This window comes from Rhinichthys klamathensis, unplaced genomic scaffold (assembly GCF_029890125.1).
Source record: "Rhinichthys klamathensis goyatoka isolate OS25496 unplaced genomic scaffold, OSU_Roscu_1.1 h1tg000169l_1, whole genome shotgun sequence".
Classification (NCBI taxonomy): domain Eukaryota; kingdom Metazoa; phylum Chordata; class Actinopteri; order Cypriniformes; family Leuciscidae; genus Rhinichthys; species Rhinichthys klamathensis.
The window spans coordinates 270,073-287,445 of NW_026606700.1; the positions used below are offsets into that span (position 1 = coordinate 270,073).

General features: G+C 38.6%; 1 protein-coding gene across 7 annotated transcripts in view; it reads right to left on the bottom strand.

The window, feature by feature from the left end:
- Nucleotides 1–17,373, bottom strand: part of LOC130091590 (cAMP-specific 3',5'-cyclic phosphodiesterase 4D-like) — a 168,939-nt gene that overhangs the window by 26,247 nt on the left and 125,319 nt on the right. The window contains exon 1 of one of the 7 annotated variants that reach the window (XM_056259541.1): nucleotides 2,875–2,973. The exons of the other annotated variants lie outside the window; for them this stretch is intronic. The gene's annotated coding sequence lies outside the window, so the exon portion shown is untranslated. Of the gene's footprint in view, nucleotides 1–2,874; nucleotides 2,974–17,373 lie in introns of those variants that run through there. 7 annotated transcript variants of the gene reach the window in all.

Genomic DNA, 17,373 nt, shown 5'->3' on the forward strand with positions numbered 1-17,373 from the left:
TGTGAGACTCGTTGCTCAGACTCGTGTAGTAATGACGTAGTTGGGGGTAGGGTGCTCCTCGTGTTTGAGACGAATGGATGGGGGAGGAAACTTACACCTCAACTTGAGAGGTTTCAGATGACGGGGAAAAATTCATCCCAGCGGATGTATATACTCCCTAAAAAAAGGGTGGGAAGGATTTGCCCATTAGTATGAATTTAAGCTGAGTCAAAAGCACTTAGTGTGAAATTGCACATCCAGTGTAGCCTGGAAATTTAAAACCACTTCATCCAAGCAATCATTTATTAAATGCGCTTTCCCCTTACAAAAAAACTAAGTATACTTAGTTCATTTTCTTAAGAAAAGTTCAAGTATATTTTAAGTATACTTTATGAAGTAAGTATTCTAGTATCAGTGTGTACTAGAAGAAAACTAGTAAGTGTACTATATTTCAATACTACTTGGGACTAAATTTGTATACTTTAAGTCTAACAGTAGTACACAACTAGTTTACAACTAAGTTTTTTGTTTGTACTGCAACTATATTGCAAGTGAACTTATAGGTATACTGAAAGTTTACTAGTCAAATACTTGTAACAAATGTTTTAGTTTATGAAAGTACACTTTGAGGTATACTCTCCGTAAAGTACTAGTTTAGTCGTTTTATACTGCAAGTATACTTGTAAGTAGGTAAGGTAAACATAACATCATACTTATAGTTTATTATTTATATATAATTTTTGTACTTTAAGTATACTACTCTGTTTATCTTTAAGTATATATTTTTTTTTATACTTGTAATAAACCTTTAACTGTACTTTAACTCTTTCCATTTTTAAAACATTTTATTCTAGTTTGATGCATCCTTTTTTTTTAACACTTGAATGTGGGTAAGTTTAGAAAAAAAATATAAAAAAGCAACATCTTAAACAAAAAGCTGAAAAAAATCACATTTTTTGTCAAAGACTACGTCCGAACCAGATGGAGTAGATTGAGTGCATAAACACCCCCAAAGCGTCACAGTCGTTTCCTCTTTATGGGTTTGACATTTGGTAAGATTAGGTAGTTTTGATTTATATGCTGTTTAATGTTTGATGATCACGTTATTTTACATTTGCAAAAGCAATCTTCTATCACTTTTTTCTGCTTTATGTTCACCTGTGATTTGATCCAGATATTCTGTATTTTTTCAGAAGATGCGTACCAGTGAAAACATGGATAGCCGGAAACTTTTGTTAGTGGCCGGAAAAGATTAAATTTGAAGTCAAATCCATGTACACTACCAGTGGACTATAGCCTACACAAAAAATCAGATACTCAGAATTAGGAACATATCTGTTTTCTTTATAAATCAATATTTTCACACAATGTAAATTTTGTAAAGACAGTTTGTAAAACTATGTGAAAGAAATATTTAATAGGCTACTCAAACAAAAGAGTAAACACAACTAAAAGCCAAGTATACTTATACTTTTAAGTATATCTCGATGAAAAGATTGAATACAAGAATAGGCCAAATATACTTAGACTTTTCTGTCAGTAGTCAAGTACACTTCAAGTAAAGTATACTTCAGTCAAGTATACTTAAGTGCAATTTTCTGGTAAGTACATTAAGTATATTTCTGAGAAGTACATAAAATGTAGACTGAAAGTATACTTATTTTTAGTTTAAAAGAAGTATACTGATTAGCACATTCGAATAAATTATTTTTCATAAGGGTTCATAATTCATTTACAGTCCATGTGCAATGTCCAACATGCAATAATATGAGAGGTGAAAAAAATAACTAGTACTGAATGTCATTTCAATTAGAGAACTCTTCAAAAAAGAAAAATCTAACACTCATGGCTGTACTTGACTAGACTGTTTACTGCTGCGATTAACGGTTCACACATTAACCCATGCCAAGGGCCCTCAGAGGTGTTCCAGTGACGCAAGACATGCGTCAACCAATGACAGCAAAGCAGAGAGTATCGCTTACAGCTCTGCCCACTTGATGGTTTCAATAAGCATTTAGACAACAGGCTTGATTTTATCTTTAGTGAAAGGATTACAGATGTCTGATTACAAAGCAATTAGTTTGGGTGAGAGATCTGTCAGTTCTAAATGACAGCAAACTGAAAAAGACGTGTGTTTGTCTCATTAGGTATTAATATATCACATAGTATGAACAGCTAATCTATGTTTGTGCACATTGTTGCCCCCCTGTGTTCACTAGAGATTAAAGCAGATAATAATAGACAAAATCAAGAACATCTCCTAACAAAGTCATTTACTCAGTGAAATAACAACAACAACACAGAATCTGAAGACAATTAAGTAATAGATAAACACATTTATATTCACTGGGACTAGATTTTTACACTCTTTTTTACTCCAATGAATATTTCTCAGGTTTGGGTATTTTTATTTTTCTATGTAAACACATACATATATATTAACAGTGATACATTTTTTAATTGTCTTCCACACTAAAGCAACTTAATGGCCTTTCACAATTTATTTATTTATTACTGCCATATCCACAACAATGGCTATTTTCATTAACCACAGCACACACACACACAGTATTTATATATATATGCTTTAGCCATTGTTTAAAAAAAAAAATACAACATATGAAACACAAGACAAATGAACCCAATGTAACAACGTGACCAAAAAAAATTAGCTAAGGTTCAATTATATAATGTATCTCAGTGTAGTTTTATATAGATTCGAAATTTAGCTTGGAGGATCTTTAAGACAGTTTTAAAAGACCACTGCAAACAAACAAACAAAAAATGTGTGCAATAAAACAGTTACTAATACAGTCGCAACTAGTAAACTGTTAACAGGTTAAAAGAGGCATACTGTAAGCCATATATTTCTTTAATATGCAAGTCTGTTTGTACCTGTGGGACTTGAACCAGCGTTTCCTTTTCTTGCCTTTTAGTGAGTTTATATCAAGCTTGCGGCCATTCCAAGCAAAAGTGCTAAGAAAGAGAGAAAGAGGAGAACCGCCTGGAGATTCACTAGCCATGGTGTCCTGATGAAACTGAAGCTTGACTGACCTCAAATAACAGATCTTCAGCTTTGTGGGAGGAAAATGTCCACGTCACTACTCATCCCATAATCCAATAACACCTGTCTGGCCTTCTAGCATTCAACTGCCATGTCAGAATCACAAGCTTCAGTGCTGGTAAACTGTACATGAAACTATGTCACCAGAAAGCAATCAGCTTTCTGGTCAAGAGCTTTATCCTCCAAACATGCAGTAATTGTTCTGACTAGTGTGGTTTGGAATTAACTGAATTTCAGCAAGAGACGAGAAAGTGCTTGTTTCACAAGACTAACTAAATGTCTAAAAATGTAACAATTTACATTGTTTCACAAACACATTCTGAAATTGCTAAGCTGAAATCAAAACAAATTTGAATCCTTATTGATATTTTAAGTTGAAGTTGTTGTTCTTGCAACCAGTATTCAAATGTAACAGAACAAATGCTCTGTTAGAGGGCCATAAACACCAACAACATTTAAAAAAAGAATATATATATATAAAAAGTGGTTGTGTCAAGTGTTGTTGTGCAAGAAGCTCACGAAAAAAACCGAATACTCTGAATTGGCTTTATAACTAACACGCAGGATATACACGCAGGAAATATGAAACACAAAAAGTTAGAGAAAATGTAGATGAGATTGGACAAGGACTAGAATGAAACTCTGAATGAAATGAAATGACTAATTAATGAGTTACCTAAGAAACAAACAAGGAAATCATATAAAACAAAACTAGTACGCCCAGTACTGACCCCCACCCAGTAATGAGAGAGACGCAAACGGTCAGGGGCAAACAAAACAGTCAATGGGGGAGTGGAGGGTGGGAGGAGCCAGATTGTAATCCAGAATCCAGCCAGGACGAAGCCCCAGGGCGGAGTCGAGGGAGAGAGGAGCCATAGTGGAGACTTGGATGGCCGATGGAGATAGAGCCGCCGGAGATGGAGATGCAGGTGGAGCTGACGAGCCGAAGAGCCCACAAAACATCAATGGCACTGGAGACTGAGGTGGAGGAGCCACAGCGACGAGCATTCGAGGCGGAGCCAGGGAGTATGAGGACTGAGGCGGAGCCAGGGAGTATGAGGACTGAGGTGAAGCCAGTGGGACTGAGGATGAAGGTGGAGCCAGGGAGCCTGAGGACTAAGGTGAAGCCAGTGGGACTGAGGATGAAGGCGGAGCCAGGAAGCCTGAGGACTGAGGCGGAGCCAGTGGGACTGAGGACGAAGGCGGAGCCAGGGTGCCTGAGGACTAAGGTGAAGCCAGTGGGACTGAGGACGAAGGCGGAGCCAGGAAGCCTGAGGACTGAGGCGGAGCCAGTGGGACTGAGGACGAAGGCGGAGCCAGGGAGCCTGAGGACTAAGGTGAAGCCAGTGGGACTGAGGACGAAGGCGGAGCCAGGGTGCCTGAGGACTAAGGTGAAGCCAGTTGGACTGAGGACGAAGGCGAAGCCAGTGGGACTGAGGACGAAGGCGGAGCCAGGAAGCCTGAGGCGGAGCCAGTGGGACTGAGGACGAAGGCGGAGCCAGGGAGCCTGAGGACGAAGGTGGAGCCAGGGAGCCTGAGGACTAAGGTGAAGCCAGTGGGACTGAGGACGAAGGCGAGGCCAGGAAGCCTGAGGACTGAGGCGGAGCCAGTGGGACTGAGGACGAAGGCGGAGCCAGACGGAGCCGAAGGTGCAGGCAGGATGACGTCTGACCAAGCGGAGCCAGTGGGATGAGGGAGACCGGTGGAGCCGTCAGCACGATGGCTTCTGGTGGAGCCGAGGGAGGGAGGAGGCAAGGCGAAGCCGATAGGTCGACAGGCTGCGGTGGAGTGATGGGTTCATAGGCTGAAGGCGGAGCCAGTGGATCCTCCTTACTGGGCGGACCTGATGAACTGAAGCTTTGAGGCAGTACCTCACAGAATGGTACTGGAGATGCAAAAGGTCTGAAGTGCAACAGTGGAGGTGGGGCTGAGGAACTGGCTGATTTGGGAAGAGGAGGTGGGAGAGGGAGGCTGGGCGGGAACTCTGGAGACATGGGAAATTCTAAGCTGGACGGGACCAGCAGGGAAACAGGAAACTCAGAGTTTAGCGTGATCAGCAGGGACGGGAGAAACAGGGGAATTACCTCCTCCAACACCTTTAAATTACTTTCAGAGTCCATACCATAGATATCCACAGCGACTGAGTTGTGGGCGGCACTTCCATCCACACCCTTGAAATCCACAATTCGTCCCTTGGCGACGCACAGTGTTGCCAGCTCACACACCTGGTCAGACTCTTCGTGTGGCTCACGCTAGTGTCTCTTCCCATCCAGGCTCGGGCTGCAAAGAGGACGGTGGATGGCTGAACTCTGGATCTGTGTACAAAGCAGGGCTGGTGACTTCCTCTTTGGTAGGGCAGATGGTGTACAGGGGATCGTTGTTCACCAGCACCCACTCAACGAACTCAGCAAAAGATACACACACACACACACACACACACACACACACACACACACACACACACACACACATACAGTATATATAATACGGTATATATATACTGTATGTATATTCACCAGACACTTTATTTCTGATAAAGAGAGAAAACTGCTCAACTGCTCGTAAACACTCATATATCTACGCAAATATCTGGCTGGTCTGAGTATTTCAGAATTTGTTGATATACTGGGATTTTTACGCACAACCATCTCTAGGGTTTACAGAAAGTTTCCAAAAAGTGAAAATATCCAGCGAGCAGCAGTTCTGCAGTTGTGTGAGTGAAAATGCCTTGTTGCCAGAGGTCAGAGGTGAATGGCAACACTGGTTCAAGCTGATAGAAAGGCAACAGTAACTCAAATAACCACTTGTTACAACCGATGTCTGCAGAAGAGCATTTTCTGAACGCACAACACATCCAACTGAGGCTACAATTTGCTCAGGCTCACCAAAATTGAACAACAGAAGATTGGAAAAACGTTGCCTGGTCTGATGAGTCTCAATTTCTGCTGCAACATTCAGATGGTAGGGTCAGAATTTGCCATGAACAACATGAAAGAAATGGTTCAGGCTGGTGGTGTAATGGTGTGGGGAATATTTTCTTGGTACACTTTGGGCCCCTTATTACCAAATGAGTATTGTTTAAATGCCACAGCCTTCCTAAGTATTGTTGCTGACCATGTCCATCCCTTTATGACCACTGTGTACCCATCTTCTGAGGGCTACTTCCAGCAGGATAAGACCCATGTCACAAAGCTAAAATCATCTCAAACTGGTTTCTTGAACATGACAATGAGTTTACTATACTCTAATGGCCTTCACAGTAACCAGATCTCAATCCAATAGAGCACCTTTGGGATGTGGTGAAACAGGAGATTCGCATCATGGACGTGCAGCCGACAAAATATGCAGCAATTGTGTGATGCGATCATGTAAACATAGACCAAAATCTCTGAGGAATGTTTTCAGCACCAATCAATGCCAAAAAGAATTAAAGGGATACTCCACTTTTTTTGGAAATAGGCTCAATTTACAACTCCCCCAGAGTTAAACTGTTGAGTTTTACCGTTTTTGAATCCATTCAGCCGATCTCCGGTTCTGGCGGTACCACTTTTAGCATAGCTTAGCATACATCATTGAAGTGGACAAGACCATTAGCATTTCTCATTAAAAAATGACCAAAGTGTTTCGATATTTTTCCTATTTAAAACTTGACTCTTCTGTAGTTACATCGTGCACTAAGACCGACGGAAAATGTAAAGTTGCGATTTTCTAGGCTGATATGGCTAAGAACTATACTCTCATTCCTGCGTAATAATCAAGAAACTTTACTGCCGTACCGTGAGAGCAGCAGGCGTAATGATATGACGCAGCGCCTGAAAATAGTTCCGTTGTGTTGACGGAAGGTGGCCTATTTTCAGGCGCTGCGTCATATCATTACGCCTGCTGCTCTCATGGTACGGCAGTAAAGTTTCTTGATTATTACGCAGGAATGAGAGTATAGTTCCTAGCCATATCAGCCTAGAAAATCGCAACTTTACATTTTCCGTCGGTCTTAGTGCACGATGTAACTACAGAAGAGTCAAGTTTTAAATAGGAAAAATATCGAAACACTTTGGTCATTTTTTAATGAGAAATGCTAATGGTCTTGTCCACTTCAATGATGTATGCTAAGCTATGCTAAAAGTGGTACCGTCAGAACCGGAGATCGGCTGAATGGATTCAAAAACGGTAAAACTCAACAGTTTAACTCTGGGGGAGTTGTAAAATGAGCCTATTTCCAAAAAAAGTGGAGTATCCCTTTAAGGCAAAAAGGGGTTCAACCTGGTACTAGTAAGGTGTACCTAATAAAGTGGCTGGTGAGCATTTATATTTATAATATTTATCATTTCAGCAATTAATTACTTTTCAAGCCAAGAGAACTTTCCATGCTGTCTGTCTAAAAGTACTACATTGAATCCAGATTGTAAGTGTGATATAATGTACTGCTGCATCTCCACATGCATTCATCTCCATATCACACTCCCACTCGCCTACAACCAATTATTGATGAAAATAAATCATCAGGAGTTTATCTAAGAAAAACTAAGCTATTTTAGAAGTGTTGTTGAATATGTCCTAAATATGAAAAAATGTGTTAAACCACAGACTCATAATTACTTGGATGAAATAAAATCATGCACAGACAGACGTGGGCCGATGCCGGAAGAATAAAGAACACAATGCAGACGATCTAAATGGGTCTGTGCCACTATTCTGGGGAAAATCCAGTAGGATAAATATAACTTGATTTTTTTCATCTGCAAAGTTTGAATCTATACTGGAATTGAATTTATACTACACGTTTTCTGACCTGTCCATTCTAAGTCTGGATTTAATGGTAGTGTGTATGAGTGTCTGTGTGTGTGTGTGATAGTGTGTTTGAAAGGATGAGTGTGTGTGTGCTTTATTGGCATTAGCATAAGGCACATATCTGATAGCGATTCTCTGTTGCCGAGCATTTGTCTTAGGCCCAATACACACTGACCTACTCTGACCCACACACACACACACACACACACATTCAAATTTCTCTCAATGTGTACTGTAGTTATTGACACACACCTGCTCATTGTTGGACTGCGCAGATATCAAAACAATGACATTATAGTGTATTTAGTAGTAATACTACAAATATGAATCCTTTTATAAACGAACACACATTTGTTATGTAAGTTCCCACAATATCTGACATTTGCACAGCACAGGTCACGATTGCCACTCAATTCAACCTATTTACTGTCATTTACCTAACAGATCTACAGATAGGTTTATCGGTGGCGAGAAGCATTAAAGGATCTTTAAGGAAATCAATGGGCTCATAACCAGCTGGTTATCACATCCTATTATTAACCACAGGCTAAAAAAACATCTGAGTCTGACATATTTACATGCATTTTCTTTTAAATTAAACATTTAGTAACAAGCTGAAGTATAATCATAGACCATCAGCAGTCACATAATATGTGATCCAAACTGAGTCAAAAAGAAATGGTCTTATTACTTTTAAATCACATCTTAAAACTGGAATTAATGTTGAACAGATGTTGCTTTGTATTGCTGTCTTGTATTTTATGACTGTCATTAAGTTCTAAGGTGAGTGTTTTGAAAGGCACCTCTAAATAAAATATATTTATTATATTTATATTATTATAGACTGTCAAAACAACATTTATTAATTAGTTAATTAGTCTAGGTTACAAAGATGAACAGTACAAAATACGAAACATCTTTAATTCGTTCCAGATAACTCACCAGGGAAACATTTAACAAGCCTGACATATCTCCCAAATTATGATCCAGTCCTACAAAAACGTAGCAGCTGACTATTCTGACACATCACACATATAAAGCTTTACCATTTCCTCCTTGGCTTGATGTCAATGGGTTTGTTGATGGCATACGGTGAGCCATTGATGCAAGCGCTACGATAACGGGCAATCCTCTCCAGAGAACAAAGTTCTGAGTTTGCTGGCAAACTCATTCTCGACTTACAATCAATGCTGAACAAGACCAAATACAGCTGAGCAAGCCTTCCTGGGTCAGTTTGACCAAGCTTTCAGTACTGTGAGGATAAATGAGAGTGGAGAGATTGAGTGAGGACTGGAGGATGTGCAGAAAGGAAGAGGAGGGAGAGAGAGAGAGAGAGAGAGAGAGAGAGAGAGAGAGAGAGAGAGAGAGAGAGAGAGAGAGAGAGAGAGAGAGAGAGAGAGAGAGAGAGAGAGAGAGAGAGAGAGAGAGAGAGAGAGAGAGCAGGAGGTGGGTGAACAAGAAGCAGGTAGGTGCTGAAATCATTGGCGAGATCAGTAAAATCAATCAGCCGTTAATAAACTTTAATGAAGACCAACCAGAGTCAGCGTGTGAGTGTCTAAGCGTGCAAAATCCCACACGCACCTTTCATGGAATTCTCCTGATCTGCTCCAATCATACTTATATTGACTCTGTGCCATTTCTAAAAAGCTTTTATGCCCCGACTCTCTGCCCTTAATCAGACAGACGGGGCTGACGCACATCAAGAACATAGTCTCGCAAACAAGAAGATGCCACAGACACTATATTTCTACTTACAGCCAATTTAACCTACGGTGCAGTGGAACAGCTTTGGCCTGCTAATGTAGTCTCTCCTGTGTACTACACCTAATGTCTTGTTATACACTGTATGTACTATTTCATTTATTCATTCTGTGTTACAGAAATCTGTTTAGCGTCTGCTTGTGCATTAAACTGTGCAACTCATTAGTGATGCTATTACTATCACTCATGGGTTTGTGGTTCATTCAAAACCTTAATCCAGCCCCAAACTACGAAACTTTGCCATTTAACTCACACCATACCGTAATGATTCCTCCTATTTATTGTTTGCTGTGACTTTTCTAAGCTATCAGATTTATGATTTTCCCGTAGCAGATAATACATCAGGTGCAAATCCCACAGACTAGGTGTCTTCAACCTTTTTCAGGCCAAGGACCATTAAAATAATAACTATTGAACAAAAGAAATGCACTAAAATACATTCAGAAAACCTTAGCAACTGCATAGCAATGCCCAGTTAACTTCAACCCCATAACATTGTGAATAAGCACTAGTGACAATTTCTTCAGAGAATAGTTGCTCATGTTGTACAAGCAGAGCCGTTCAGCCCTATACGCACACTATGCAAGTTGCGTAGGGCCCCGCAAATTACTCAAGGCCCCGCCTCCCCCTCGTGTCGAAGCGCGTCAATCAAAGTTTACAACATCGATGAGAAAATTAAGCGGAACTATCCTTCTGGTCACGAAAAGAGAGAAAAAACACACCATGAGAGTGAATTGCTGGAACAGCAATCAGGTAGACTTGTGTTCTCTCCTCTCCAAGTTTAATGTCAGCAGAGAACAGTAAAGTTAAGTTGATGTGTGCATCTCTCTCTAGTCGGTCTGTCTGTCTAACCCCGCTGGGCACTGCATCTTTTGGGCTTTCTGTGTGTTGCTTGCTAATGCCGGCCACTTCCAGGGCTGTGTTCTGTGACTTTGTGCCTGACAAAAAAAAAGTGAGAGTGAAATACAACTATTTATTACGTTAACATGCGTTCATATGCGGGTGCACGAAATGAAACGCACACTTTCCAGCAAAACATCTGTGGGAACCAGTACAATATGGGCGTGATGGCACTCCTCATTATAGGCGCACATACTTTTAAAACAAGACAATGATTATCTAGTCTCCAAGTCAGTTTAGTTAAAACTCTGCAATAAAGCAAGATGGAAAGCAATGTATTGACATTGACTATTGATTTATAGGCTATATTGCATTTAAAATGTTGATTGGCTGGACGTACTGGTCAATATGGATGCACATCCCTCAGTAAATAATAACCATCAAGTATCAAGAATTGCTTTTATCATTTAAAACACAGTGACATGCTATGGCAAGCCATTTTAGCTTTTATTCATTCACAGGATGCATTTTTGATATCATTAAATAAATTTGTACTATTTAAAATATGAATTCTTGATATTAAGAATGATAATACTGGGACTTAAAGGATTGATAATACTGAAACTAAATACAACTGACAGAACAGTGAATACATTTTTTTAGAACATACATATTCCTCTCTTAAATATGTCACTAAAAATTCTACTTTGTCCACTAGATGCCACCAAACTAACAGATTATATCTGAAGACCGAGAGATTACTGTATCTTGCAAGTGCTCAAGCTTTGTCTGGTTAGCTACTGTTGGGAGATGCTATAACTTCACCATTATAAGGGGCAAAAACACATTTCTCCATTAACGGCTATTCAAAAATAGGGACTTTTTTTGCAGGCAACATATAAATGCAAATATTTTATTATATAAAACATGTTAAACATGGTGAGGTTGTCAAAAGGGCTAAAGTTCTGTATCTGTGTAATTTGTGAATTCTGTCAACTATATAATGAATACAGATTTTAATTGAAAAATAAAACTGGTCATGTGGCACACTGAAATTGCTAAAGAAAAACACTTGCACAAAAACAGCACGTAAGATTCATAAACCTCCTCAAATCAAATCATTATCTAATACCAAAAGCCCATATGATTTCCTCAGCTCTACATGAAAAACATACATGATAAACTAATATTCTACAATATATATTCTAAAGACACAACTGAATTTGTTTTAAATGATCATAAAACACCTTCAGATTTAAAAGCTTTTTCTTAAAAGGATGTTTCACCCAAAAAATGAAAAAAGTGTCATCATTTACACCCCTAAGTTGTTCCAAACCTGTATGAGTTTCTTTCTTCTGCTGAACACAAAAGAATGTTGGTAACCAGAGAGTTGACGGTAGCCATTGACTTCCATAACATTTTTTTTTCTACTATGGAAGTCAATGGCTACCGTCAACTGTCTAGTTCCCAACATTCTATAAAATATCATATTTTTTGTTCAACATAAAAAACAAAAAAATTCATTCAGGTTTGGAACAACTTAAGGGTGAGTAAATGATGACAGAATTTTCATATTTGGGTGAACTATCCCTTTAAAGGCTTGATAATAGTTTATTAGACAAATATCAATTAATTGTTAATGGAGTAGTTGTACCAGACAGTGCAGAGCAGGAATGTAATAAATTGTGTAAATATATACAGAATTTATTTATTAGAAAATAAATAAATATTGATATAATAATTATATATAAACACATAAATATATATTTTATATTGTATAAATTCTTTTAGTTACCACTAGGGAGCACTCTATCACTAACCACACGTACTTTAACAAGGGTCTCTCACTCAGACTCATCACAACAGGAGGGCGAAAAAAACGCAGTCACAGTGATGGAAAAATATGTCCAAGGCCAAAAACCCATTACCACATGACTCTTATGTAATGATCATGGTGTTTCATAGCAAAAATCTAATTTGCCACAGAGTATATGAATATATTATATACACATATATTGAATGAGTTGCTCTGGAATGAGCTTCAGGCATCCAAGTGTAGCGAAAGCTCCATATTAACATGCGCATTTATCGTTCATTACCATCAAACGACAATCAAAGCTGCTAGTGATGAATATCCCTTTAAGCTCTGCCAAGTATAGCCTATAATAAACTCAGCTTATCCAGGCAAACCTGCTATATAATGCCATTGCAACTGCCCTTCCTGAAGACAAAGTGTGGGGCTTTTTAGGCAGGCAGGGAGGTAGTTCCCATCATCCATCACTTCTTCAGAAGAAGGCGAGAAAAAGCCACGACATCTCTCACTGTCAGCGAGCATCACTGACGTCTTGTGTACCTGGCAGCAACACTGTTCTCCCGTCTCCTGGAAGCAATGCCTAACGTTATCTTGAACCTATTTTCCCGAGAGATGACAAAGATCTGGTCATGATTCCTGTACCTGTATGAATCATTCAGCAATGGTCAGGAACAGGAACTCCCTCTGGAGTATCTTAAAGCTAAATAACTCGCTCAGAGGCATGGAGGTAGTAGAACGGCATTGTAACATCACTTTGTAACATCACTCAATGCTTGCTAATAAACTCTCACTTTTTAGTGCCATTGGAGCCAAACACCCAAAGGTACAGCTGGCACAGTAGAGCTTTTTTAAGGTGATGTGTGCAGTTTCTGTGCCACTACACTGTAAAAACAAAAATAAAGTGTTTGTAGTATATACAAAATTAAGGAAGTTTGCACAGCATTTTTTCATTTATCTAGATATTGCCATGACATACAATCTGCCATTATTGTAATAATTACTCTGTCTAATTTAATTAACTTTAAAAGCCCATTTAAAATCAATAACTATAATGATAACTTCAGTAGGTAATCAATCTAAATGCATATTACCGCCGCAGCGTTAAGTACATTCAAGTCACATGTGACCCTCGTTCACAAAATCACCACCAGGTGGCGGAAAAGGGACGGTTTGCAACATTGCTCAATAAGGCTGTAATTGTGACGTTTTACTTGTAAAATGACGATAAAATAATGAAATAATATATTCTATTAGCCTCCACACAAATACACAACAACTTTCTGTGAATAGTATGAGAGTGTGCCGCAGTACGTAGTCAGTCACTTTAAATGACTGAGCTATTTAAAGGGGTCCTAATATGCCCTTTTACGAAGTCTTGATTTTGTTTTTGGGGTGTATTAGAATATGCTAGCTTTCAAGCTTGATTGTTAAAAAAACAAAAACATTTTTCACATATTTTACATTATCACTGCTCCTGTCTCCCCAGTCTGTCTCGAACAAGTCTTTGTCGATGAAGCCACTCCGAAATACGAAATGTGCTGTGATTGGTCAGCTGGCCCAGTGTGTTGTGATTGGCAGCGCTTAGCATGTGTTCAGGAAATGTCCATAAAGGATGGTGGCAATTTCAAACCAATTCAAGCTCGATTAAGACCCTGACAATGTTAGGCCATCCTTAAAAATATTCTTGTTTGCCGTAACCCGACCGACCCTGTCAATTTAGGACCGACCCAATTTTTTATTTTTTTTCCCTTTTAGTCCGACCGACTTGCCGGTTGTAAACTTGCATTAAGACCGACCGATTTTTTTTTTACTCTTCAAACAACTAATATAAATGCAATAAAATATCAATTATATTATAGTAAGTATTGTGAATATAAATTGCATAGGCTACGTTCTTTCTTTTAAATAAAAACCCGTGGCGTCATCTATGATGATTATGTTTACACCATTGGTTTACGCATGTCACACTATGGTCTGTGCATTCGCTTCGTTTCATTCACGGTCAATGGTTCGCGCTCGGTGATGGCTGCGGCGCGGCTGCTTGTGAAATACGTCTGTATGAGCCTACATTTAGGCGCTCATTATTCTAAATTCTTAATGGTCAAATAGGGAATAGATGTTAACGGCCTTTTCTCGGAGCGCGTCCAGCTCGTCACGATATGGCCGCCGCGAACGCGCGTCACACAGCAACGGCAGGCTCTGACAAACACACATAAGTATGGGAAGCCAAACACACCAAAAGTGGGACGAAACGGCGCGGTTCGCGCAGCGCGGACATGTAATCTGTGCGGCTCAATGGAGTGCGGCTAAATCTTTTAGCAGAGCTACAGCAAGCGTTTTTCTGTGGTGGAAATCCATTAGCTACTAAAACTTCTTTGTCGTTGTGGAGAGCGCAGGGCATGGTTGTATAGCAACGACAGCCATGGGAAAATCGGACCGAATTTTACTATTAATAATAAAAAATAAGCTACTGTGCATTATAAATGTCAGGAATTTATCTTTATTGACCCATTCTTTTTATAAAGATGATTTAAAGGCTGAAATATGTGAGGTTTATCTTTTTATAAAACCTTTTTTGTCAAAAGTTTATTTGAACGTGTACATGTTATTAGATAACATAAAACACACTCCTTTAAAATTTGGCCATCATCTTTAATGTTATTAACTTGGTGAATAGATTTCATTGTGTATTAGGCCTACTTTTTGAACAAGATTCTGTGTTTAACCGTGATCATTTTGGTCACTATATTCATGAAATGAATATAATTTTCATAATGATCAACTAAAATCAACTATAATTATGTGTTTTTACAGAAGCCTATAATATGCAAAGTACAATTTTCTATTAAAAAATAATCTCTGATTCTGTCCTTTTCTCTGACATTTAAGGCCTAAGCTATTTTAGGTCTAAAACAGTTTGGATAGTTGTTAATATTAGAGTTATTAGAAATTATTTAAGAGATAAGTATTGTGTTACTACATAAGTATCTCTCGGCCACTTTCACTTTTAAAAACTCTATTTCGTGACAAAGTATAGTTTAACAAGTCATAACTAAAAGTGTGCCATGCATAGAATTCGAGGCAGTAACCAATGAGCTAATGGTTCCTCCCTGAAAGTTAGATTAATATAGCAAAATAACTGCAAAATAATTGGTGCGCCCAAAGGCATGGGTTGAAGACACAGTCAGTGGCGTCACGATATGCAAATTTGTTTAAATTCATACCGACGTAATCACCATGACCAAAATTGTCCTTTTTTTTTGCCCCTTATTGTTAACAAACAAGTGGAGCATCCAGAACGGATTTCATGCACAGACTTTGCAAGCACATATTTCACAGTCTGACATTTCAGACGTTTACAGTTATTGTTACAGTTATCGTACTTCGTGTGAACGGACCTTAAGAGTTCAATCAACTTCTGCAAATTGCAAATATCGTCATTGTCGGGCAGAAGATGTTTTTTTTTCTTTTTTTCTTAAATCATTACTATTGGTCACCATTACATCTGTCTGTGGGTTTTGAAAATAGTTAACCAGCAAAAAGTATTAAAAAGAGCTTCTGACTAGAACAGGAAAACATTTATCAAAAATCACTTTTAAGCAATAAGCTTTTAGTAAATAGCAAGTCTTAAGTTTGTTTGCAATGAAAAATGCACTGGCCCTTATCCCATGAATTCGTTAAACCGCAAAGCTAACAACTAGGTGTGCATGTCTAAAGTTAATTTTCCAGCTGGTGCTACTCAATATAATTCGTCTTCTCTACAGCCTCAATCAGCTTTGTCTCGATATACACAACTTTATCGAAGAAAACAAAAACTGCTCATGCCCTCTGAGGTTGCAAGTAATGTCCTGGCTTGTAGACTGAGCAATACCTCTGAAACATGATGGATTTCATGGCCTCCCGAGTGGAGCAGAGGGGTTAAACAGCTTTCTCCTAAGTCACCAGGTGTTCGCGCAAGCCGGCCGGGCTGCACACACACAGCCAGACTGCCGAGGAAGAGTGATCAGCTAATTAGCCTGTCTGCATGTGGCCAATTGTCGCACACCTGACTGGCTTGTGACGTACCTCACAGTGCTGGCCTTTGGCAAAAGCCATGTGGGAATCGGTTTACTCTGTAACCTGTGTGTGGTGGGATGTGATTTGTGCTTTGTGTATGTGTGAGAGGCATCTTAGTCAATAGGCTCATTATAAGCAAAGAGACATTTCCCTTGAGACTGGTTATATACAAATTACTAGCACTTCCATGTCTTTTACCAAGATTTAAACAAACAGTTCATTATTTGCTATATTGTTAAAAGCGCTATATAAATGAAGGTGACTATTTATATACCCTCATATAATTTGTAACCTCTGAGGAGAACAATGGGAGAAATGGAGAAAATAAATATATATCCTTATTATTATAATTTTTATTTGTATTATATATAAATTTTGAAAAAAGATTATAACAACAACAACAATGAAAATAATAAATAATTAAATGCTTTTAACATACATACACACATATATACTGTACATACAAGACACAAACATTACCAACAAATAAATAATTACATAATACAGTACTTGAGGAACACAAAAGGAGAAATGGAGAAAATAAATAAATATCATTATTTTTTTTAGTTATATTTTTATATAAATATACAGGTCCTTCTCAAAAAATTAGCATATTGTGATAAAGTTCATTATTTTCCATAATGTAATGATAAAAATTAAACTTTCATATATTTTAGATTCATTGCACACCAACTGAAATATTTCAGGTCTTTTATTGTTTTAATACTGATGATTTTGGCATACAGCTCATGAAAACCCCAAATTCCTGTCTCAAAAAATTAGCATATCATGAAAAGGGTCTCTAAACAAGCTATTAACCTAATCATCTGAATCAACTAATTAACTCTAAATACCTGCAAAAGATTCCTGAGGCTTTTAAAAACTCCCAGCCTGTTTCATTACTCAAAACCGCAATCATGGGTAAGACTGCCGACCTGACTGCTGTCCAGAAGGCCATCATTGACACCCTCAAGCAAGAGGGTAAGACAGAAAGAAATTTCTGAACAAATAGGCTGTTCCCAGAGTGCTGTATCAAGGCACCTCAGAGGGAAGTCTGTGGGAAGGAAAAAGT